The sequence below is a fragment of the Protopterus annectens genome, chromosome 12.part0 (assembly GCF_019279795.1).
Source record: "Protopterus annectens isolate FY-2018-M chromosome 12.part0, PAN1.0, whole genome shotgun sequence".
Lineage (NCBI taxonomy): Eukaryota > Metazoa > Chordata > Ceratodontiformes > Protopteridae > Protopterus > Protopterus annectens.
In genome coordinates, this window is record NC_056746.1 from 1415977255 (window position 1) to 1416004080 (window position 26826).

Here is a 26826-nt window from a genome sequence, read left to right on the forward strand (position 1 = left end):
CAATTTATAAAAGACATACTCTCATATATAGTCCAGAAAACAACAACAGATCATTTTCAATAAATATCAGTAATTAGATCAACAATAAAACCACAAATATGCCTGAAAATTATTCATCAAATATATAAAAAAATATGAAATGCTATGATAGTCCATGAACAGAAAGCATATAGACAATGGAACACAAGTGCAATTTAATGCCCTTTACTTTAGAAGACAATGTTTTGGCCTGCCATAAAACTAAAGGTTCTCCCTGCCTGTTAAATAAGAGTCAATGTTCATTTATCAGGGAAGAAGAGACTGCCCAGGCACTTAATGAAAAAATAAATCATAATACAAGTGTACAGAGATTAGTTAAATTTAGAGAAGAAAAACAAGAAGTTACAATTTGCAATGTCTTACTCCGGCTAAAGAAGCAACCTTTGTGAGACAGATGTTTGCAATAATGGCCAGTTCACAGTGATGTGATACATTATGAAATGGCAAAGACTACCAAGAGAATAAGATATTAGGTTAGAATGTATGGATGTTTTGTGCAGGTACAAATTGTGGTTTAGCTAACTAAAAGAAAGGAAGAGAAAGAAGGAAAAAAATGTTGATATGTTAGTCTGTTTCTGACAGCAGCAATATTGAACAAAGTCATGTTATACTATGATATTGTCTGAATATCAAGGCATTACTTCCTGTTAACAGTATTGTTTCTATTGTGCTGACAAACTTTACTGAGCCTAAGCTTCCTTTGAAGGAATAACCTGAAGTGAAAAGCTACTCAGTGTAAAGCTATGAATAGTTTAGGTTAGTTAGTCTGTTACGCCCCTGCCCTTGCCCAGTATGTAACGCCCCTGCACTGGCCCAGTAATCAAGGAGCCTCAATCATCACGACTAACTCCAGTGAGGGATGTGCACATTGGGAAGATGACAAGTACACACACAATAAAGTGCACTTTCCATTAAGAGCACACAGACAGCACAGTCAGTCTGAGGCTTTCTCCCTCCCTCTCCAGATCCCCAATAAGACTCCCCACTGACACAGATATAGGGTTAAGATCACAGCTGAGTGGTCAAGCCAAAACTTCCAGCACCCTGTCTGTCCAACCAGTGACTCATGTCCCTGCCCAAGTACCTGACACACAAACACTTTGAGAATTGATTTATATACAAACACACAGACACTCCTGTGTAAGACTGGCACAAGTTCACTAGCTATGCCACCATCTACACAGATTAAAGCGTAGTTAGCACAGCCACCAACCAGCTCTTATCAGCTACTATAAGGTCATTCCCAAAGGGTTACAATTCTACTGTGCAATGTTACTATTATCCAAATGGTAAGCGTGTCCAAAACTTGAAGGCTATTTAGGAGAAGTCATATACAGTGTTACCAAATACATATGCAAGTACACTAAGAGCTTAAATATCACTAACAAACCAACCACAATTAAAAGTTTTAAATATATTTAATAATAAATAATAACAGAACAAGGCAATATTAAATAATTCAATACAGTAACAACAGAGCTCGGAATGACAGGAAATATTTCAAAACAACATTGCAGGACTGTCCCATATAAATGCAGAAAACATCTAGACTAATCTTGCTATATTCCTATCTATCTCTATGAGAAATACTATGATCTAAGTCTTACTTACAGAGCAAAGATAAGTGCTGGTGAGAGGATGTAGTCAGATCCAAAGCAAGATGCAAAATGCCCAGACTTTCTCTCTGAGATAGTTCTTAAGTTACTATCAAACATTTCTGCTGGGTCATCTCAGATTACATCAGTCTTGTCACTTATGCCTTAGTTTCCAGGCCAACGGGAATTTAAAATGTAACATGTGTCTGTGAAAAATACTTATCTCTCAGATGTACAGCTGCTAGGAAGCCACACACCAACACAAAAACAATTTACATGTGAAATCTAGTAATTTTCTCTGTCTCAAGACAATAGAAAGAACCCCTTAGCATTAGACATACTGTTGCTTAGCTGAGATAAACTAACTTTATAACACATCATAAAACTCTTTACTTATTTTCTTAGAGTTTGCAAGTTAACTCTGTACATTCCAGCCTTTACCATCAACACATACATTGCATAGGCATGTAGTTTATAAACATTTCTGCTCTTTTCCAGAAGGGTGCACTGTGGTTACATTCTTTAAGCTCAGTACAGACATATAATTTTCTTACATTTGTAAGACAAGCATACAAATCATATTACTATTCACAAATGACATAGACTTATTTACAAAATTCTAACTGGCTGGGCTGGCAGCCTTCACATAGTCAACCTAAATCTATATATTTAGGAAGATGGAGGTTACTTGGGGAATTGATTCTTTGCTGCTTGTTATCTGCCATTATACAATGTATTACTCCCCAGAAGTACCTGCACTGATTACAGACCTTCTGCTTCATACTACCAGCACATTAGATACTGGTGTTATAACTTTACAATGACTATTGCATGCCTTTGGAAAAAAAATATTTCACTATGGTTTTATGTCCTGAACTAGCTTTACATCCCTCTACAAAGGTTTAGAGTTAATGGCAATTAAAATATCTCTTCAAGCTGCAATGTAGGTGCCTTAATCATCTTAACTAGAGTAGTGGGCTACGATTTCGCAGTACTTTTTTTTTGTTCTCTGTGTGCCTTTGTGGCATTGTACTGCACTACTTACCATATCTCTTAACTGTCCAGATTTCTGCACAATGCCCTGATTTCTACCTCATATTTTTGGTGTGTTCCTCATAAAATTTGTGGTCTTATGTCAAATCAGAGGGCTGAAGTACTAAATAATGATATACATTTGAGTGTCAAATTTCATATTGGTCAGAAAATTCATACTAACACAAATTCTGTTAGTCTACCACCTGTTTAAGTTTATAAGAGCAACCTTTAAAATCTGTCCCTATTGTTGAACCTTTGTCCCCACATTATTTTAGGCATTATCCAATGCTCTTATGCTGACAATCTGTGAGGTATAATTCTTAGTAGTTACTCATAGGCTCATAGGTAAGTACTAGACCATCAGTCTGCAGACCATTACGGGCCTAGTCAGAAACCCTATTCAAAATTTCCCTCTAGCCTCAAGGAGTGGAAGACAAGATAGACCAGGAGAGACTTTAAGGCTGCCCATCCAATTATATAGGTTTTCCTTAAAGGTGGCAAGTGTGTTACTCTACTTGACATGTACAGGACGTTTGTTCCAGAGGTGAGGGATACATTGGGATATGACTCTATCATTGTTTATCTATTGATGAAGGTTTAGCTCCTTTAATGGAGTATTTCATGTAACATGAGTTCTACAAAGCAGTAGAAGATTAAAGAGGTTTGGATCTTTCATGGCATGAAAGGCTAGACATAGATTTTCACAAAACAGTTTGTAAGAGATTGAGTACAGAGAAAGGATTGCCAGTGTCTCCTGATAACTACTATTTTTGAGGCCACTGATCCTTTTAGTTATGAATCTCTGAAGTCCCTCAAGTTGTATGATATGTTTAGATCAATACATGACAAAATGTGCATTATGTTCAATGATGGGTCTGATAGGATATAGGTAAAGGGGAATTAAAACTTATTTGGATCAAATGGAGATGCTTTGGGAAATTAGATGGGCCAGATAAAAGGCTTTCTGAACTACTGTGGTGACAATAGTCAAATGATAACAAATTATCAACAAGAGTATCCAGATCCCTGACAACATTGTCTGACTGGAGGAGGTACATCTCCTATACTGTAAGTGTAACTGCTCTGATAAACAAAGCAGTTACACTTACAGTATAGGAGGTACATCTCCTATACTGTAAGTGTAACGGTTTTGTTTATCAGAATGATATATTCTACATTTTTGTATATTTAATTTGAGGCTGCTGTCCTTGCAGCAGTTATTATCATGGTCTAAGCCATGTTGGAGCAATTATTACTCAACTGAACATCAAATATCAACACCCACTTTACAGTCATCTAAAAATGTAGTTAACCATAGATCAGAGGTGCTGGCCTGAAGGCTTGAGGAAATATATGCCACATAGGAAAAACAAACAAAACTGAGCTCTGTGGTACATGATTGGCAACTGTTTTACTTTCAGAAGTAGTACCTGCTACTTTAACCACATGTGTTCCATTAGACGACCAGTTAGCTATCCATCACACAATATAAGGATCCATGTTCAAATTAACTATCAGTAATGCTTGCATGGGGGGATAGTGTCAAAAGCCTTGGCTAGATCTGGATATGCTGCATGCTCTACATAACTACTATCCACTACTTCAGTTACTTTTTAAAAGAATGAGATTAAAGAAACAGTATGCTCCTTTGATAAAGCCAAATTGATGAGGGTCCAGAAGTCTGAGATAATGTACGCCATAGCTTTACATAGGAGACTAATGAGTCTATGGCTACCAGGGTCAGTGGCTGGGCCCACCTTGTGTAATGGCATTACAATGTCTGCTTTCCAGGCTTCAGGAATGTAACCACTGGAGAGACATAGAATAAAGAGCTTAAGTAGATTTCAGAAAAACCACATGTGGCACTGATAATCAGACAACCTGACATGTTGCCTGGACCCATGGATGAAGTATTCTTAAGTTTGTAAAGGCTGAGAGAAGTTGTTCCATAATAATAAAGGGGTGATAGGGACTGTGGAACCTGTGGGACTGCTATAGCTGTGGGTGGCGTAACATTTGCACCACATTTTTAGCCAAAATATTAGCTTTCCTAATGGTAATGGAGTTTAGTATTATTGTGGACTAGCTCTTAACACTGTTGGATGTTAGTTCTTAGCTTCCTAATGTAGTTAAATAAAGATGTGCAGTTATTTTTGCATTTTGTGACTATTTCAAGTTCATAGTCAGTTTTAAGTTTCTTCATGGTTCCCTTAAGCTCTTTGCTAGTTTGCTTAATTGTGCTCTTAAGCTAAGTAGAAGGAGACCTCTTACAAGCATTAAGTGGTTTCTTTCTATTTTATATAATTTATTTATAGGGGTATTATACTCATTATTTTTTTGTGGATAGGGACTGCTTAACTATGCTACTTAAGTGGGTGTAGAAGTCAGAAGTAAAGAGGTTGCAGCTTTAGGAATAGGATCCTTCAGAGGAGGATTACTGCAGACTATATTTAAGGCATTAAGTAACTGAAGAAGGTTTGCTTTTTTTCTTTGTGGAATGGGTCATTTACTTCTATCAAATTATTACTATCCTCAAATGAGTATTAATAACAGTTTATCATTTATACTGCTTTGTATTTATCTGTGTATCACTATGATATTAATGTAGTATTGTAACTAAAACATTTCTCCACTGCAATACTTATAACAAAATAAAACAATTACTTATGCTGAATGTGGGTTGTGATGTTGTAATAATTATTTTTTCAGAATTAATATGTAATATGTGCTGAGTTCTGGTTCTGAATAACAAATTGCAAAAAAAAAAATAGAAAATGTATTTTTACTGTATTAAAGATGTGAAATAAATTTTAATTATTGTTATCAATGCATCTGTCATTCCTTATGAAACATATTCGCAAATGAGTATATTTCCAGTGATCAGAAAACTGCTGAAAATAAAATCTTCAGACTTAATTAAGTTGTAGTAAAGTAACCTCTGGCAGTGACAGGCAGAACATTAAGAACACCACATTACACTGCATTTTATTATCTCAGAAGAAAAACTCAGCTTCTGTTTTCCAACAACTTTCTCAGTGAGCATGTCAGGCTTCACTAAAGGGTAGTGGCCTTTTAAGATATACAGCCTGCAGAAACAGATATGATAACTAGAAAGGCATGCTTCTGTATCTAGGTTAGTGTGCTATGGTGTCAGCAGGTTTTCTGCATGTGTCTCTGCAGAAATAGAGGTGAGGTATATAGCACAAACCACAGATGGCAGGCAGACATCCAGTGTAAAATGAAAGGAGGGCACCAAGGCGAAAACTTCACAAAATTCTAAAGGAAATGATTTATTTGTGTTAGCGCTTTTGTCTAATCTTTTTACATAGACTTCTTCAGACAAAAAAATCATACATTCACTCCCATTTAAAAGTACTTTCCTTAAAAGGTATGTGACATCATTAACAAAAAAACATCACTTCCTCTTTACTCACTTAAAGTTACAACAGGTACTAAAAATGGTAAACAGTAAAAAAGTAGACAGTAAAAAAGTTAATACCCAAACTGTGTATGAATAAAACAAATATATCAAATATTAAACTTCCTAAATGCACAAGAGATGGAAAAGAATACACTATTTGTCCAAGGATTTAAGTTTTAAAATACACCTCAAGGCACAGTATTCATTTAAACCAGGGTGGATATGGGCACTCAAGTGAAGTTGCCACATGAGTTCCCTTTCTTCTAGTTTAAGGGACCAAGGGCCCCCATGTATATCCCTACATACCTGATCGATGACCGGGAATGAAAAAGAGTGTTTGGGACATGTTATTAATTGTCTAGCCAAAGCGTTAGAGTGGTTATGTTTCTCAATGTCATGTAAATGTTCATACATCCGCTGTCTGAGATGTCTCTTAGTTTTACCAACGTAGAAACATTCACAAGACTTACACCTAGCCAGGTAAACAACTCCCGTTGTGTCACAGTTGAATTTGCCATGAAGTATACATTTCTGGCCGTTGACTCTAAAGTACTTAGTGACCTCAGTGTGTCTACAAAAATTGCATCATCCACACCTGTACATCCCAACATTAATTGGTTGTGATGTACTAGTTCTCTCCAGTAGGGCTTTCAAATTAACACCTCTTCTGAAAATAAAATTAGGTCTGCCCCCAATTTATTCATAAGAAGGGGGTCCTCTTGAATTAAGTCCCAATTCTTTGTGACTATTTTCCTCAAAATAGGGGTGTCTGCAGAAAAAGTTGTGATGAAACCAACATTGGAAACATGACTATCAGTGGATAACACTGATAATCTCCAGTCATGTGTGTTGGTGAGGGAGGGAAGGATTTCTTCCTGTCCACCATGATTTAAAATAAGTTTGAAGATACCAAGTCTTCTCTTGTTGGTGACTTCTGGTATTGCTTCATCAATTAAGGACCAAGGGTAGGCCCTACTCAAGAACATATGCTTCAGAAGTTTGCATTCCAAATGGTAAGTGCTGTCCAAAGTAGACATTCTTGCTGCCCGGACCAGTTTCCCTTAATGACAGCTTTCTTCTTATGTTGGAGGTGGAAGCTATCGTAATGCAAAAAAGCATTAGAATAAGTGGGTTTTCTATAAATGCTAGCTAAATATCTCCCATTCACACATTCTTTTCTAATAAGTACATCAAGGAAGGGAATGCTGTCCAAGCTAAAATGGGACGTGAATTTCAAAAAAGTAGTGAGACCAGAAATTAAACTCAGAAACTCATCCGCTGCATTGAGGTCACCTTTGAACATTATAAAAATGTTGTCCAAATAGCGGGTTTACCATTGTACCCTGTTTATGAAAACATCAATCTTGAATAGCATTTCCCTTTCCCAAAAAGCCAGCACACAATTAGCAAAACTCCCACCACTCAGGGATGCCATGACCACCCCCATTTTCTGTAAGAAATATTCCTTGTCAAACATGAAGAAGTTATTAGATAGAACTATCTCCAAAAGATATTCAGTCAAATAGATTTCATCACTGTCCACATTCCTTCCATGTAAGAAATCCCTCACCCAACCAAGATCCAGCTCCTGGGGTATCACTGTATACATATCCTTGATGTCAATTGTCAAAAAAATTGCAAGTTCCATCAAATCCAAAGAATTCAAGGATTCTAAAAAATGCCAAGAGTCACAACAAATCTGTGTCTCAGCCTCTAAATGTTTTTTCAACTTGGAATCCACCAATTTGGCACAAGCGTACATGATAGAATGTCTTCCATTGACAATGGGCATAATGATGGATTTCTAAGGTCCTTGTGGACCTTAGGTGAACCAAAAAAGATGTGAATTACAGGAGCTGACATAGCCAAATAGTTATAGGTGTCAATGTCATTGGTTAGAAGTCAAACGCCAGTGCTCAGTATAGCTCCTGGTTTATTTACAGATTTTCTTCATATATATTCATATGCCTTCAGAAGGAAGCACAATAAAAATTGCTCAAACCACCAAAAGGTGAAAACAGCATACCGGTTTCAGCATATAGCCTTTATCAGTGCTGCAAAAAAATCTGTGATGTCACAACAATTTTGTTATCATATTACATTTGCTCATTAATCCCAGGGGGAAATAAAGCCCCCAATTTTATTATCCACATACGTTCCTTGTATTTTAAAAGGGAATGCAAACCTTCCTGCTGCATATATTTCTTGGAAATGTTATCAGTAATTGTAAATGAATACTTAGCAGTGGGGTGTTTCAAAATATGTTTGCAAATGGCATTGATGTTTCAGGCACATCTAGTATCACTTAGGTGCTCTGAGATTTTCATTTTAAAAGCTTGTGATGTCTGCCCTACATAGAATGCTGGACAAGTACATTTAACCATATAAACCACCCAATCACTGCTACAATTACCATAAACTGAAATATCAAACACCTTGGAACAATTATGTGAAGTAAAAGAATATTGTTTGGGGACAAACTTACGAAAACTGCAATGTCCACAAGGGTGGCAGCCTACTAATTTGCTGCCATCCAATCTCCTTTGTGTATCAAGTTGTAATGTTTTGTTCCCTTTCTTATAGTGATTATACCAGCCACTTAAGCTTAATTCGAGAGGACCCCCTTCTTACGAATAAATTGGGGGGGGGGCAGACCTAATTTTATTTTCAGAAGAGGTGTTAATTTGAAAGCCCTACTGTAGAGAACTAGTACAACACAACCAATTAATATTGGGATGTACAGGTGTGGACGATGCAATTTTTGTAGACATATTGAGGTCACTAAGTATTTTAGAGTCAACGGCCAGAAATGTATACTTCATGGCAAATTCAACTGTGACACAACAGGAGTTTTTTACCTGGCTAGGTGTAAGTCGTGTGAATGTTTCTACGTTGGTAAAACTGAGAGACATCTCAGATAGTGGATGTATGAACATTTACACAACATTGAGAAACAGAACCACTCTAACACTTTGGCTAGACATTTAATAACATGTCCCGGACACTCTTTTTCATTTCTGGTCATTGAGCCGGTATGTAAAGATATATGTGGGGACCCTTGGTCCTTAAACTAGAAGAAAGGGAACTCATATGGCAACTTCAATTGAGTGCCCATATCCACCCTGGTTTAAATGAATACTGTGCCTTGAGGTGTATTTTAAAACTTAAATCCTTGGACAAATAGTGTATTCTTTTCCATCTCTTGTGCATTTAGGAAGTTTAATATTTGATATATTTGTTTTATTCATACACAGCTTTGGGTATTAACTTTTTTACTGTCTACTTTTTACTACCTGCTGTAACTTTAAGTGAGTAGAGAGGAAGTGATGTGTTTTGCTAATGATGTCACATACCCTTTGAGGAAAGTATTTTTAAATGGGAGTGAATGTATGATTTTTTTTTTTGTCTGAAGAAGTCTATGTAAAAAGATTACACAAAAGCACTAACACATAAATCGTTTCCTTTGGAATTTTGTGGAGTTTTCGCATTTGTGCCATCCTTTCATTTTACATACGTTTGAGACATTCAGTGTAATGATAATTTTTAAATATGGCTCTTACACTATTACGTTTTCTTCACTTTTGCTGTTGTGGACCCTAAAATGTTACTGCAGAGTGTAACAGAAAAATGCAAGGATGCTACCCAGCATCTAGATTATCTGCAGGCTTCATAAATGTTTGTGACAGGACACAGTACAAGTTAGCAAGGCAGCAATGTGCAAGGTGTGGATGATTTTAATGCGCAGAGATTGTGCAAGGGGCAAATTATTTTTGGTGTGCAGTTCACGATACTAACTGTATGATGACATGGAAATGGGGAACTCTGTCAAATGATAACTCCGAAAATGTTAGACTCAGTCAGAAATTCATAAAATGGAAGCACTGCACTGCAGAGCATACCCATTTTTGTGCCATGAATAACAGTGCATGTGACATAAGCAATGCAAGGATTAACAGTATCAGTAGCTCAGCAGTATGTGTTAGCCTCTGTCACTCCCACAGCACACAATGTCGTGTGCTGCAGCCATCTGCACCATAGGTTCATAGGTTCATGGGTAGGTACTAGGCTATTGGCTCTGGGGCCTATATAAGCCTAGTCATAAAGGTTCCCTGGCTTTCACCACACAAGAAAATTATTTTCCCCTGTCAAGCAGTGCTGCAGAAGTGATCCCCAGGGTGAATTTTCTATTTCCCATCCAATGCAGAGGATACAGATTGGTCCTGAAAAAATGTAATCTCACAGTATAGTGGCTTATAGATAATTTCTATGTGGACACAAAGACCTGGTCAAACTGTGTCAGCCACAAAAGGAACCATATTGGCTGGAGGGACCTTTCCACAATCTATTGGGAATATATTAGGCAAATCACGTCAGACTTTTGAACACTAAAAGTACATTGTTATTTTGATGCAGCACATTGAGGACTATGTCTTGCTCCACAGAACAGAAGTGAAGAGAAGAGAAAAGAAGAAATATCATGCTGACAATTTAAAAAGAACTCATTTCTCTGAAGGCCTATGAGACATAGACTGCATGCACATTGGCACAAAGACTTCATCTGGTACATACAGACTACAGTGTATTTCCAGGTAGGGCTTCTACTTTCTGAGCTGCCAGACCATCTGTAATGCCAATAACTTTATTTTCAATAGGTTTGTGTACCAGTCGTGCACTTACCATGATTCTCATATCTGGCATATAGATCAATGTGTGTGTATGTACCTTTAAGAAGCTATCCAAGGGCTTGCACAAGTGTCTAAATACTGAGCACATGCAAGCCTGACTGACATTTTGTATTAAGCTGTTGAGATGTAATCATGTATGTCTATAAGGTCTGACTGTTAATCATTTTGTTTATATTTTATGATGCTGCTATCCATCCTGATGTGCTTCTATGTAATAAAGCATCTACTGCAAAAATGAAATAAAAGACTGGTAAACCACAGCTCGCAGTAGAGAAATTTTATTAAGCACTTTTCATCTGTTCTAAATGATGAAGTTTGTTATTTAGAACAGTCAAAAAGCGCTTAATAAAATTTCCCTACTGCGAGCTACGGTTTACCGGTCTTTTATTTCCTTTTAATAAAGCATCTAAACGAACTACCCCCCCCCCCCGCTTGTCATCTATGTTACAGAGGGACAAGTGACATTGTGTCTAAAAAGACATGGGGCAGGATTCACAAAGCCTCCATGTAAGAGTTACAAGGCTTACATGGAGGCTGCTGATAAACGGTGTGACGTCAGCATGCCATGCATATCCATGAGGGCATGCTGACTCACACCTAAGGCTAACACGGTCCATGTAAGACAATAGGGGGTGTGTCCATAGGGCAAGCCCTGCAAATGGACATGCCCCCAGAAGAGTAAAAGTCCCAAAAGTAAACCCCCACGACAGACTCCGTGTAAATGTGAATAAACACAACACAACACATGCCCCCACAGACTATTAACATAAAATGTAAAAATGAACATGTTATTTTTTTTTATAAGTTTTAAAGAAGTTTGCCCGTGAGTGCGCTCGTTTGCGTGGGCGTGCCCATCGCTTAGCCACAGTTAGCAGTTAGTGGAAAAGCATATAAGAACTAAATATGCAAAGTAAGCCAAGAAGCAATAGTGTAGCGGTAGAGACGTTGGCTGAAGAGGAGGCAGTCATGGTTTGAGCCCCCACAACATCAATTTTTATTTTTAGTGAAATAAGCACAAAACAATTCCCTGACATATATGTACATGTATAAAATTATTTTTATGTAAAATGTAATGAAATGGGCCATGAATTATGAAGAAATGCGTGAAAAAAAAAAGAACAAATGTCAGAAATGCCTATAGCTGAGCTACTCTCTAACAAGCTGAGTATATCTGCCCGTAGGTGAGCAGTGTTTTAACAGGTATAAAATGAGTGCCCGTAGGTGAGTAGTAGTTTAACAGGTGTAGAAGGAGTGCCCTGGGTTGAGCAGAGTTCTAACATGCTGAAACTGTGTGCCTGTAGCTGAGCTGAGCGTAATATGCGTGCTGACAGCCAAATGGCGTGTAAGCCAGCGTAACTCGTTTGCGTGGAGCTGCGCACTGCGTCAACAAGCTAACCGACGGGCAACGTTGAGCAAGCTGTATCAAAATTGCCTTTACACAGACACACCTCCTAGCCTGTGTAGACAGTCATAAAATATAAAAAGCAATGACCAGGCTTGAACTCAGGATACCATGCACCATAGTCAAAGTACTGAACCACTAAGCCATGACAGTTGCTCTTAGAAATGCAGTAATAGCATATATATAGGAATGAATGGAAAGAGAAGCATGTCAAATCAGGTTTTGTGAAGCTGATACAATTCCAAAATGGCCAATCACAGATAAGTGCGGGAAAAACGGCATATATAAGCCCCATAGGCAGGAATACACAGCATAACTGATTGTGGAACCGATTTGCAGTCAGGATGGCAGGTGTAGGAGAGGGTAGTTGCTTCCGAGCACAGAGGTGGGGCGTTGAGGAGTCCAAATATATGGTTTGGCTCCTCGTCCATGATCATGAGGCCCAACTTATGCAGGGCCAGGTCCTGTGGGAGCATATAGGGCTGAGGCGTGGGACCGGTTGGCACATGATCTCACCAGTGCCACAGGAATACCAAGGACTGGTGAACAAGTCCATCACCACCATGCGGACCTGAAGAGACGGAAGCAGGACCAACTGAACCGTTGGATCCAGGAGGCCCGGCAAATGCCCAACGCCCCACTACTGAGTAAGTTACATGTAATTATTTATGTAAGAAATTAACCAAGCTGATATTATGGAGATGTGTTTTATAATATTACTTCATTTATATTACAGCTGCAGGTGTCCGTTCTGCAAATCGTCGAGCCTATGCCGATAGGCTTGTGTGGTTGCTCCACCAGGCAGGTTAGTAATTCTCTCCCTGCAACTGTAAAAAAATATAAGTATGACAGCTTGCAAAAGAGTGCAGTGTAGTCACTTATTAATAAAAAGTGAAAGTAACAGTGTAAGAGAGATTTTGCTAGTATTGTTTGATTACACAAGTGTGATACAGCCTGTAATCCAAAAATAAAAATAAAACAAGTCTGAAATAAAGATGTTCCACCTGTAATATAATAGTACATAACCTGCAGCAGGCTGAAAAGTACAGCTACAGAAGCTGAGTAAAACACATGTGTGAAATATATCCCCGTTTAAATCCTGAAACATGACACAAGTGAGACTGTTGGAAAGGATTGTCATAACTAAGTAAAACATGTCAATAAAGCCTTGAATTAAGTACCATCCTGACTTGTAAAAATAAAACAAGTGAGAGAGTGTGAGAAAGAGGTATGAATCCACCAATAAAGTAGTAATAACTCCTGAATAAAGTATACTGCAGTCAGTACAGAATGAAATGAATGTGACAGGCACAACCAAACAGCAACATGTGTTGAAAAAAGTACTGAAGCTGGAATGTGTGTCCCAAAATCTGGATATGTTGCTCTCAGTTTGCAATATGCAGATAGTATGGTTGTTTGAAATACCAAACATCCACAGTTGTCTAGAGCCATATAAAGCAAATGTAGCAGGATGATGTAGCTGAACAGAGCCAGATATGAATGTGTATGAATAAAAATGAAATGTATATTGATGTAGCAGTAACATTCCTATCACCAACATGCATAAGTTTACACATAGGAAACTGTAGTCAGACCTGTAGTGTGTATATATCTACAGCTAGTAGAAATGTACAGCATATGTATAGGTATTTGAAGTTGTTAATGAAATATTTCTTCACCCTACCCTATAACCACAAATAATCCATTCCACGTGAAATGGGTATGTGTATTCACAATTAACTCCCCTGGACAATTGTCCTGTTGGTTCATACATATTTGCATGTACGTTGATGCACGTGCCCTGTTCATACATCCAAACCTGATGGCCTGTTGCCATCACTCAACTCTGCATGTTGTTGGAACGTGTACTGTTGTTCAAATTATGCATGTGTTATGCTTGCTATGCAACGGCTTGAATTTATGGGTGTTTGGTCAATGGGAATACTAATGCATGCTGTTACAACTAATTGTGAATGGTATTGCACGTTACTAACCCAAACTGTCACTAAATAATGCAAAACATAGGACAACAGGGAAGGCGGGTTCCAGCGGACCCACCTCTCCCACCTCAGCTGACGAGTGCACCTGGCAGTAGTGCCCAGGCCGGACCCTCCTCCAGTGGCCCTGTACCACCTGTGGGTGGAAGCACTGCAGGGGATGGGGCTCGTCCCCCCTCTACAAGTGTGGCTGGAGGAGAACATCCACTCACCCTCCGTAGTGTCCGGACTGTGGTGGATAGGGAGATCCGGCACGCTGTGCTTGGGCCCCTACGCCAGCTTGAGGCACGGGTGGCACAACTCACAGGCGTGCCTGCTGCCCGTCCTACACAGCCCCCAGCACAGCCCTGTCCTGGGCAGTGAAGGCACAGTGGCAACTGCCCATGGGTGGGGATCTCAGTTCCACTGTTGCCATCTGTGGGCTCATGGGCTCGAGATATCCAAACATCCGTCCCCGTCAATTGTGTAACCCCCCCCCACATGTGTCATACACCACCCCTGTATGCGTCTTGTTTGTCTTGTCTGTTAACCTCCCCTACCTACCTCCCCAGCTATACCGACTTCCTGTACCTGACATACCACTCTCACCTGAAAAAAAAAGGGCACTCTGTACCCACAAAAAAATTACGCCCCATACATAGCTGCCCATTTTGCACACATGTCTGCTGACTATGTAAACTGGCAATTACAATTGGCTGTACAACAAATATTATTGTTGTCCTCTCACCTCTCTCAGGCGTGGAAGGTTTCAAATTTCACACCAAATTACAAACATATGCACAGCTGTTGCTGATGAAGAAATGGGCAGCTATGGGTCTTTCCTATATCCCTCCTGCAAAACCCGAGCTTGTTTTCCTACTGTCCTACCCACTTTGTGTCCCCTTTTTCACCACTTTCCGATCTCCCCATTTTCTTTTCTTTAAAAGAAAATAGCACGGGTGTGCACGAGAGTAAGCACTTTTAAGCAGTAGTAAGCGGGAGTGTGCTTCTGTGCACTTAGCTAAGCGTGTGTGTGTGAAACTAAGCGGCAGTGCGCATGCGTGACCTCCGCACAAACCAGCGCTAACCCGCTTACAACTGCTTAAAAGTGCCTTAGTCACTCTGAATGACAAGGCCTGTAGTTTTCTCAGCAGTAAAATAAAATACCTCCCTCAGTCTCAAACCCAGGACCTTGAAAACACTAGTCTGCATGACTTACCACTAAGCCATGACTGCTATACAAGAACATTGTGCTGAAAGAAATATATCATAAAATAGTAGGAATTAATGTAAAGGGAATATAGCAAGTCTAGTACACAAAGCATGTCATGTATATTTACTGTCAAATCTAGTGGATTTGTAAAATAGTACTGTGTGATGAGAAACAGTCATGCTAGTTGGTAGCTACTAGGTAATAATGTCACAGTAGCATCTGGCAAGCCACACACATACTCAGAGCAGGATAAACACTGCCATAGTTGAATAGTTAAGAGATCAGACATAGCAACTGTGACTGAGTTACAGGGATGTCCCTGATGTGAAAACAAATGTCAACCGTGCCCCACTGACACCCTGTCAAATGTACTAACAGTAGGCAGAAAGGTGTAACTACACATGCAATGGTAACTGTGAATGACTGAAGGTATTCACCACCTGCACGTCACAAATGGTGTACTAATACATATGCTTGAAATAACCCATAGTCACAACTGCAGAATATCAGAATATGTCATTGGAGTATCCCACTGATATGTACCATTCCATGAGGCTGATAAAAGATGCACCTGAGAGCATCTGAGGCCTGCTCAGCAGCATGATCAAATACCCTTGTAAGTGTCAAGGCCCATACCATGGCCAGACCACACTGCATGCAGTAACACCCTACCACAACAAACACATAGGGAATTGCTGCCCAAACAGATTTAGCAAGCATTACAAGCTGTGAATGTAAATGGAAAATAGGAAAGCCATAGCAACACATTACAGGAAAGACACCTAGCAGGCATACAAGGAGTGAATGTAAAGGCCAAATATTGAAGCCATAGCAACAGATTGCAAGAGCCACTGCAATATACCAGTTACACCATAATCCCCACAGGAAAGCACACACACCCATATACACAGTATTACTAGTCGTAGGTGTCAGTTTACATACACACAGAGAAGAGGACACTGGAGGAAGGAATACTCAGCTTACAGAACAACATGCATTGCAGTGTTTATAACACAGCCTGAAATATGAGAAACATACCAACCCTTACACTCACAGAACAGTGTCCGCAGCAAACCAGCATGATCCCCACCCTGATAATCTGAAAGGGCCTACCTAACAGACCTTTTTATAGCACTGTCCTGTAATCACAGTGAGAAATGCAATCACTACACAACAGGCTGCATGCAATTAGTAAATGCTGGCTAACAATTGGTGCAGAGGTCATCACATGGACATGTGCAGATACCTACAAAAGCATCCTGTACTCCCAGTCCACACATGCAATACTTTCATTGCACCCGCTGGAGGTAGAGAGAGAGAGAGAGAGAGAAAGAAAGAAAGAGAAAGAGAAAGAAATAAAAAAAAAACAGTAATAACAAAACAAAGAGGCTGACAGCAGGCCAAATTACTGCAAGCCTACGCAAACAGCTGCAACAAACACAGGTAATGTATAGTACTACTATAATAGTCTACATACTGTGAACCCTCCAGATGTGTTATTGGTCTGTATCTATGTATATGAAGCTGTGCATAGGGCCGGGGACATACTGCAACTGTCACTGAAGGCTCTACATACATATATATGGGAAGGTAGCTATGTGCACATAGCAATGTAGGTTGTAGTGCAATGTACAAGTAGGTTGTACAGTAATGGATGTTCATCAGTGCGTTACTGTGTGTATACATATGTGGAACTAAAAAGGAGTATATATATATATATATATATCTAACATGTGTATATGTATGTATATCGAGATATGTATGCATATATATATATATATATATATATATATATATGGATTCACTTCAGAAGATCGAACTTCCGAAATCTCGAACTACAAATAACCGAATCCAAAAGCTCGAGTTTGAATCGAACTTCTGAAGGGAAACCATTAAAACAAAAAAAAAAACACAAGCTTTGCTTTTGCAGGGCTTGCACCTATAGGGGGCTGTGCCCACACCCCCCCTACTTAAATATACCAACTCCAAGATCACGCTACAGTGGGGAGATGGGAAATCGCCCGTCTTGCGCTGTATGCGGAAGCGCAAAACGGGAGATTTCTTTACTTCCTGCCAATACCACGAAACAAAAAATACATTACGTACACACAAGGCATGCAACAATACTTGCCTCTTTGTGCACGTAATGTATTCAGGTAAGTAAAGTGTTATATTTCGGAACACTACACACATTCGATTTATTAAAATCTCGATCATATGGTCTCGACCATATGCAAATCGAGATTTTAATAACTTGATTATGTGAAGTGTTCCCATATATATATATATATATATATATATATATATATATATATATATATATAATATGCATATGTGTATACATAGATAGAGAGGGATGTAGAAATACATAGACATATATAGTTTCACAGTGTCATAGTTTAGTACTAGCCTATCTGCAGACAGTGTATAGAATAGATTTAGAAAATTGCACCTCTGTATAGTAGTGACACAGTGAAGACCCCCATACATAATAGCATTAGTTTACTGTGCCTCTGTCTAGTAGTGACACAGAGATGACCCCTGGTGTAAACTTATGATCTCCCATCTACTCGTCAAGAATTCACATGAAGAGTGTCAGTGAGGGTCTCAGCATAACATGAACTGGGATCCTATTCCACAGTATGGGAAGCCTCATAGTGATGGATCTGTCCCTACAGCTTGTCCTATTCATATGTGTGCTGAGGTTTAAATTTGTAGCTGTTGTGGTTCTGATGGATTTGGATTGTATGAGGTGGAACATGTCCATCAATACCTGACTGGACATGGCCTTGTACATCAGGCACAGATCAACCCTAAGTAGGCAGTATGCTATGGAATAGAGCATGAGTTACATTAGTCTGGCAGCATACGAAAGTTGTCGGAGACCCTTGATCCTCCTGGTGATGTACTTATGGGGTCCCCCTAGTTCTTGCAAGTGCCAGGTGAGGTACATACCAAATGGGCAATAGTACACAGTCATGGGCCTGATAAGGGAGGAGTATTGGGGTACAATGACCTTTTTTGATCTGGATGTGAATCCCTTCATGATAAGGTGGGCAAGGCAGAAAGTCTAGCCAACCACTTTGGCAACATGGGTGTCAAATGAGAGGTCAGTATTGATTAGTGTCACCAGGTCTCTGATTACTTTGTCTGTACTCAGTGGGTTACTGTCTATGTGATAATATGTGGGTACCTTGTCCATCCGAAAGGGTATGACTATACATAATGTGGCATGCAGTTTAAGGCCATGACTCCGGCACCAGTTGTCGGTTTTCATGAGGCCTTTCTGTAGGATGTATGTGTCAGCTGGTGTATCGACTATGGCGCCTAGTATGCAGTCATCTTTGAACATTGTCAGCCACTACCCTCCCATGTCTGCTTCCACATCTGAGAAATATATGCCGAACATGAGTGGTCCCAGGACAGAGCCTTGTGGGACACCACTTGTGACTGGCTCTGAGTCTGACATGGCACCAGTGAGTTTGACTGTAGGGTTGCTATCCGTTAGCTGGTTTGCAACCCATCTTGTGACATATGGATTTACATTTAAGCTGTTGATCATGTCGATGATGCCAGAGTGTGGTATTGTGTCAAAAGCCGTAGGCAAGTCGAGGTAGGCTGTATGGACCACTGTGCCCTCATCAATGGACCTAGTGACTGATTTGAAAAGGTCAACCAGGTTCATAAGGCAGGATCTGCCCTCTACAAAGCTGAACTGGGCGGGGTCAAGTGTCTAAGTCCCCAATGTCTCTGTGTATGAGTTCCACAATGATTTTTTCCATAGTGTTGCAGACCAGGCTGGCAAAGCTTATGGGGTGGTAGTTACCAGGGTCTGTAGAGGTGCCTCCTTTGTGGAGTGGGACTACTGTTGCTGTATGCCAGTGTCCAGGTACATATGCTGTAGTAAGGCTATGGTTGCATAGCATTTTATGTGTGTGTGTAGCTCCTCTTGGAGTTCACATAGCATGCAACCTGCGATACCGTCGGGTCCCATTGATGCTGTGTTTACAGCTTTGCTGAGGGTGGTTCTCAGCTGGACATCTGAGATGACAGGGAGGATACAGTCAGCTGGGATAAGTAATTCCTCATGTGTGGGTGAGGGAGGTGAGAAATCTGCACTGAACCTGTCTGCCAGAATGTTGGCATTATCTGTGTGTTCAGTGTAGCTTTTGTCACTGTGAACTAACTTTGAACATATCTGAGAGTTTCCACCCAGGTGTCTAACATAGCAGAAGAAGGCCTTGTGGTTATCTGTAGTGTCCATAGCGATTTCCCTCTCATAGTTGGCCTTGCATGTTTGTACGACAGAACGTATCTTTCTACTAGTGCTGATCAGAGATGTCCTATCTCTATGGAATTCTGCTCTGCCGTGCAGTAGCTACCTTCTGTTGTTATACAATTTGTTCATGGCTGGGGTCCACCATACAGGACAGCTGCCCTTGGTGGAGAGGGTCTTGGTTTTATTTGGGATTGCATGATCCATGCATTCTTGGAGATGTCCGTAGAAAGCATATGTGAAGGTGTCTGCATTGTGGGATGTGGTTTCCTCTGGCCCAGTGGGCTTAAAGGATACCAACTCAGTTTTAAGAAGTGTAAAGTCGGCATGTGAGAGGTTTACCTATGGTTATTTGCACCTGGATGGTCTCTGATGCTTCATGTGTTGCCACTAACCTGGAGGTGTGGGTGTCCTTCATGAATATGGACACACCCCCTCCCTTCTTGTTTTGTCCCGAGTCCTGGGGCCAAAAAGCATGATACGAGGTATAGCCTGGTACCTCTGGTGTGCTCTCAGGAGCCTTGAACCAGGTTCTCACTTACTACACAGACATCGAGATTGGTGGAATATGTACGTACAGATATATGTAATACAGACATACATATATAGATATATGTAGATACATATACATATACAGATAGATCTGACTGACAACAGATATGTCTGTATATGACTATTTCTCTCTCGCTCTCTCTCCGTCCCACCCTCTCTCATTCTCACTCTCCCTCTCCCTCTGTCTCTCTCTCTCTCACTCTCTCCCCCTCTCTCCTCACATCTATATGTATATATCTACATCTATATATACATATTATATACATATATACAAACATATATATATGTATATATATATATGTATATATATATATATATATATATATATAGATATACATATATATATATATATATATATATATATATATATATATATATATATATATATATATATATATACTGTGTGAGGCACATGTGTGCAGCTGTCTTGCAACAGGTGCCTGGTGTCAAAGGCATGGAGTAAACACCAGTGTGGATACTGGAGTACCATACCCCATTCAAAAACACTGACACCAGTAACCACCACATATGTGCATGCCTGCCCACCACTGCATGTGTCAGGGGATAACAGGGGCAACAAGTGTACAATAGGCTCCCCAGTGATATACACAGTGGCACACTAGTCCTGTAATACCTGTACATGGAATGTGTCAGCGGACATGGTGTGTCAACTATGGACATGTAGGTCACTGTACCCCTCCACAAACCACAATTTCCTACACGGTATGTACCTCCCATGACAGCTACAGATATGGAGAAGGACACAGACATATGCAAGTAACTGTATCAATGCACTCAAAAACAATACCTATGCAGAGTGACTGACAAGACCACAGAGCACACACAGACTACCTACATAGAGGTTACCACTGCTGGATATACATAGTTCGGTCACACCCATGACAGTTGTCTAACAACCATGGTAACACCTCCAACATCCACAACACAAATTACCTATGTCTGTCGTCTTTGTCACTGCAGTATAGAGCACATGGTGGAGGTACAGGACCTTACCCACAGATACAACATACCCTGTAGTAAACCACACAGAATTAAGAAGCAAAGCTCCCCATGAGTAGATGTTAGACATAACCCTGCTGAATGTTATGCAAATAGGTAATATGCTATATGAGTCACCCTGTTTGTAAGGAGCAAGTACGATCATATCACATGTGTCACAAGGGGCAGGGTAGCATAACAGTATGCTGCTGTAGGCCCAGGGCCAAAAGCACACTACCTACCTAAGACACAATGCACACCCATGAACACATTGCAAACTAAATATGTGAGGTGGAATGAGTGTGCCAGTGACTGGGTGCATGTTGTGCACTGGTGTGATTGCTCACCATGACTGTCTGTCTGTCATGGTAGTGTGTGTCCTTGGTGTGAGGCCAGAGACAGATGTGTGTGGTATTGCGATCAACACATACTACATTGCCATAGGTTGTGCTGTGTTACCCTGTATGTCACTGTGGTGTAGGTAGGGTTATGGCAAGTAAGAGTAGTGTGCATTACCAGTGAAATATGTAACGTGCATTGTGTGCAGTGCATGGGCTGATAATGTTCCCCATACAGTACTTGATACAAACCCCCAGTGTGAGGTTGTGCATTGTACCTGAACCAGTGTGTTGACTGCTGCAGTATACTAGTCTGTCGTATGGAGTGTGCCAGGTACTGTTACACAGTTGTGAGGATGAGCACTGATATCTGGTCATTTACATGTGTATCCCCCAACAGACAGACAGATGCTATATATGGTGGTTAAGTTATATCACTGCAGTCGAGTATTATGTGTGTTATGCGTGCCATAGTTTGCTGACAGATATTGCTGACATATTTTCCTTCTCCTTTTCAGGGCTATGGTTCACCAGCGGAACCCTGTCTACTCCGCTGCAGAGGAGAAAGAGATACACCAGAGCCTGGTGCAGGATTTTGCAGTACTCTTTTCCCGCACCAGCCAGAACCAGCAGGAGAGGGCTGCACTGTGGCAAGACCTGGTCCATCGGGTAAATGACAGAGGGACACATAACCGGACATATGAGCAGGAACGCCATCACTGCAGTGATTTAATTAGAAATGTCCATCAGCATGCGTCGGATATCCACAGGCAGGAACTTGCCACAGGTGGTGGTGTGTCTAGACATCCCCCCTCACCAGACTGGAGGGACTACTCCTACGTGTTGTGGCTCCAGCCCAACAGCAACAGCAGCAGCAGCATGCATGTGTAATGATGGAGGCTGGAGCCATACAGCAGCAGGACACGGAGCATGCAGATAACATGCCATGTGTATAGTTGACCGTTCTGTATACTGTTAGGTTATGCATGTGTGAGGTGCGTCCTCATTTTGTAGCTGTAATCTTGGTAATTATTGTGCAAGAGTGATATCCTCAATATCAGCAGTACACCTGTGGAAGCTAACTGTTGCACTACTGAACTGCATCATGCCCACAGTATCAATGGCACAGTTGTGCCCACTGACAATAAATGTCTCTTTTCTGCAGGTCCCTCTGGTGTAACAGCAAGGCAGCCTATCCATGCTGGCGAGTGTGTAATACCATTACCTTCAATACACTTGATACTAACAGTAATAATAGGCTGAAGCAGTAGTGCTATGTTTTTGATTGAAGGTGTGTTTGTGTCTGTGTGTTGATATCTCATATACTGAGGTGTGTGCATGTGTGCATGTACCCATGTGCCCATGTGTGCATGTTTGCATGTGTGCATGTGCCCATGTGTGCATGTGTGCATGTGCACATGTGTGCATGTTCCTATGTGCCCATGTGCGCATGTGCCCATGTGCCCATGTGCTCCTGTGCGCATGTGTGCATGTGTGTATGTGTGCATGTGTGTATCAGTGGTGACATTGTGTACACATTGTAAACTGTGTTTCCTGTCTTACTCCCACAGGTTCTGGTGCTGCTCTGGTGATGTGCAGCAGGGAACCTGAATCAGCTGCTGTGGATATTGATAATGATGATACCTGTGTAATGGGACAGGTAGGTGTGCCAGGGTCCGTCATTGGTCAGCCAATTGACACTACACAGCTGTCGACCCCATCAATGCGCACAGTCATCCTGCCAATACATCCTTTGTCACCAATGTCCCTAGGTGATGGACAGGATGCAGTGGGCATTGATCAGGGTAATGTGGTATCGGTGGCACATGCATCCCCACACAGCAGCCATGGCCAGGGTCCTGACATGGTACCACACAGGCAGACGTCCAGGGGTTCTCGTGGGAGCATCTGTGGGCGTACTGCCCCTGTCAGATGTGCCCACAGAGGTCTTTCAACCTCAGCTATGTTTTGGGCTGTAATGCAGGCACAGTCACGTATGGAACGGTACACCAGACAGGGTCTGAGGGAGCTGAGAGCATGTCGCACAGCTATGAGTGACAGTAAGCGTGATGTTGCTGCTGCCATCCGTAACTTCACCGAGGTCATTGACAGACGTTGGGGGGACACATTAGATCTGTTCCACAACTACATGTCCATGAGCCAGGGCAATGGTGGACGGTTGAGGCATCGATGTGGCCGTATGCCAGCAACAGCAGCAGCTGGCAGCCATCGCGGACAACAACAGGCCCACGGCCGCTCACATAGTGCCAGCAGCAGCCCCAGCAATGCTGGGTCTGTGCTGTCATCAGACCACCCCAGGAGACCACGTGCACGTGGCGCTGGACAGTCCCAACAGGGACCTGTCTCCAGTCACCAACCACCTGCTTCTGATGACCGTACCCAGTCTGGCTTAGTACCTGATATGGTCCGTAGCACCCCTGCCAGGCACAGGTACCATGTCCGTGGCCACAGACAGTGATCTGTATGACCTGGCAGGTACAGTCTGTGGCTGTTCACAAACACCTGTATATGGCAGCCATGAGGTGGGACTGTGTGCATGAATACACACATGCAAAGTGATAAGACCTAGGGCTACCACATGCATGCACATGCTGCATCAACATTGTCCCTTCTTGTACTGCTGTCCCTCACCAACACACACACAGACATGCCAATTGGTTGTATCAGTGGCAGACTCAGGCATACCAGGTACACACCCTGTGCATATGATGAAACTGTGCCACCTCCTGCAATCTGTAAAATCGGTGCAGGAACAGATTAACATGGTGCTGATGCACAGGTTGACTACATAGACGTGTTGTAATAGTATGATGTTGATAACAGTACAGTGTAATGACATCATTGTGGGTATATACCAGCATGCCTGATGCAGTTACAGTATGAATGTCATTGCATTGTTTTGTACACCCATAGTAATTACCACAGTGTACTGTCTGCACATCTTTGCATACTGGTGGTGAGGCTGTCAAGGGATGGCCACCTACATAGGTAGCACAGGGGATACGACAATGTACATATTGATACTCAATGAAGGTCATGTCAACTGCGAGTTGCATGCTGTCCACACTCGACTCTGCAATGAGGATGTTTGAGGATGTTGATATCTGTGCAGTACTACACAACAGGTTCAAGGCTCACAAGAGCACACTAGCACTACAAGGTCACACCTCATACCATGCATGACAGCATCAAAACACAGAACTAACTATGACAGGAGGGAGAGTGTCCATACATGTCAAGGATACTGTGGTGCCAAGACAGGTAGCATACATCATACTAAGTCTGGAACTGCTGAGTGAGGGCAAAGTGTCTGTTATTTGACATGTGTATTATTACAGGTATGAGCACTTGGGTATCAGGCCAGTTATTCAACATTACGAAGGTACGTGGTCTATACATTTGTGGGGGGTGTGGCTGGACCCAGCCCATCTGACCTGTGAATGTCTGGGTACAGGCTTATAGTGCCTGCACATATGCACTGTTACCTACTGGAAGTCGTACACCTTGTTTGTTGTAGCATAGTCTATATACAGGCCTGATGACTGTAGCTTTGTTTGTATGCATGTTTGCTTGTTATGTTCCTGAAACACTGATTCCACCTGTAGTGCAGATTTACAGTGCCTCTGTGGATCCCTAGTGACATCTGTATTGCTTACTGTACTGATGTCCATGTCTCACTTGACAGAACATCACTGTTTGTCTTGTTTGCATGTAGCTTGCCTGTAACACATTGCATATGACTTACCTCGCATTTGCTCAAGACAGCATTCATATATGTCAGCACTAACAAATCAGGAGCACTACACCCTCACATAGTCACCTTGAGTACCTTGTTCCCCATTGGCCCTATGTGTCGTTACTTAATATGGGATTCACAATGCTATGGTAGCATGTGCAAAGGTCACCTGTCGATCTACTCTCAGGTCCAGTTGGTCAATCTGTGAGTCATGTGGCAATGTTACAGCTGCCTCATGTACACAGACAACCATCTCCCCTTCCCATACACTTACAACACATGTGAGAGATGCAACCACATAGACAAACTGGGGGCTAAGCTCTCTTAACTCAGCACTGGCATTCCCTGTCAGGTGGAGTGGGATACTACAGTGAATACAGTACCAGTCTCCCATAGACCTGCCACGACCGCAATCCAAACACCGAAACACACAGGTACATTATTTGACTCTCAGAATAGCATCCTGCCTCAGCAGCTGACACCCGCAAAGCAGACACACTAGTAAGCGTTAAGCCAGAGCAGAGCATGTGCAACACATAGCTCACAAAGCCTGTGTGCCAAACAGTCACAGGCCATACGGCTTGACAGCACACCTGTTACAGTTGTATGCGGTACCTCTATCGTCAGGTACACTGAGGTCCTGCTCACCAGGATGAACAAGGTGAAGGTCACGCTGAGCTGCCCGTCGGGCACTTATGATCCACCACATAACACAAGCATACCTGTCACTCCAAGGCATGTAGAAGTATGACTCAGTCATTGTCTGTGCCAGTGTGTATGACCTCTGACGCACCTCCCTGGACTACGTGTTAGGAGACATAGAGGGGCTGTCTGAGCTTGTGGCACAGGCAGGTATGACCCTGACCTTGAGTAGCATCTTACCCTCACCAAGACTGCTGCCACAGTATGTAGAAAGGATGATCAGTTTCTGCAATTAATGTATGTTTCAGTGACATTCAAAGGGGATCCAATGCCTGTCAGTGTGGGATTACATGCTGGACAAGCCACATTGCTTTGCTTGGGACAGCTTGCACCTGTCACCCATGGGCCATTGTATATTGGCAGAGGCTGTTGCTACACACATAGTGCCTTTGTATGCAAGGCTGACATTACATAGCCACCTACACAGGTATCACACAGGATAGGACACTAATAGAAATGCTACTCAACAGCAGCAGTGTAAACCTCAAGATGCATGCAGTGGAAACTGTCCTTAGCATGGGGTGCAGCAATATCCGTGCAGTAACAGACTCCTGGTACAAGGCTCCCAGGTGCACACCATTACTGCCAGGTCATTCCTGATACCATGCTTGTCGTCCCCTGCACATGCACCAAACCAGAACAGGGGGGATGTATCCAATGGCACTTCAGATACACACACCCCCAGGTTGGTGGCACTGCACAAAGCATCAGAGCCTATCCATGTGCAACTAACAGTGGGTTAGACTGCCTTCAGGTTCATAGCCTGGCACACACCACCCTCCCATACCCAGGAAACCCACTTGGCCTTCCTGACAACACTGGGAATATGACGGTCT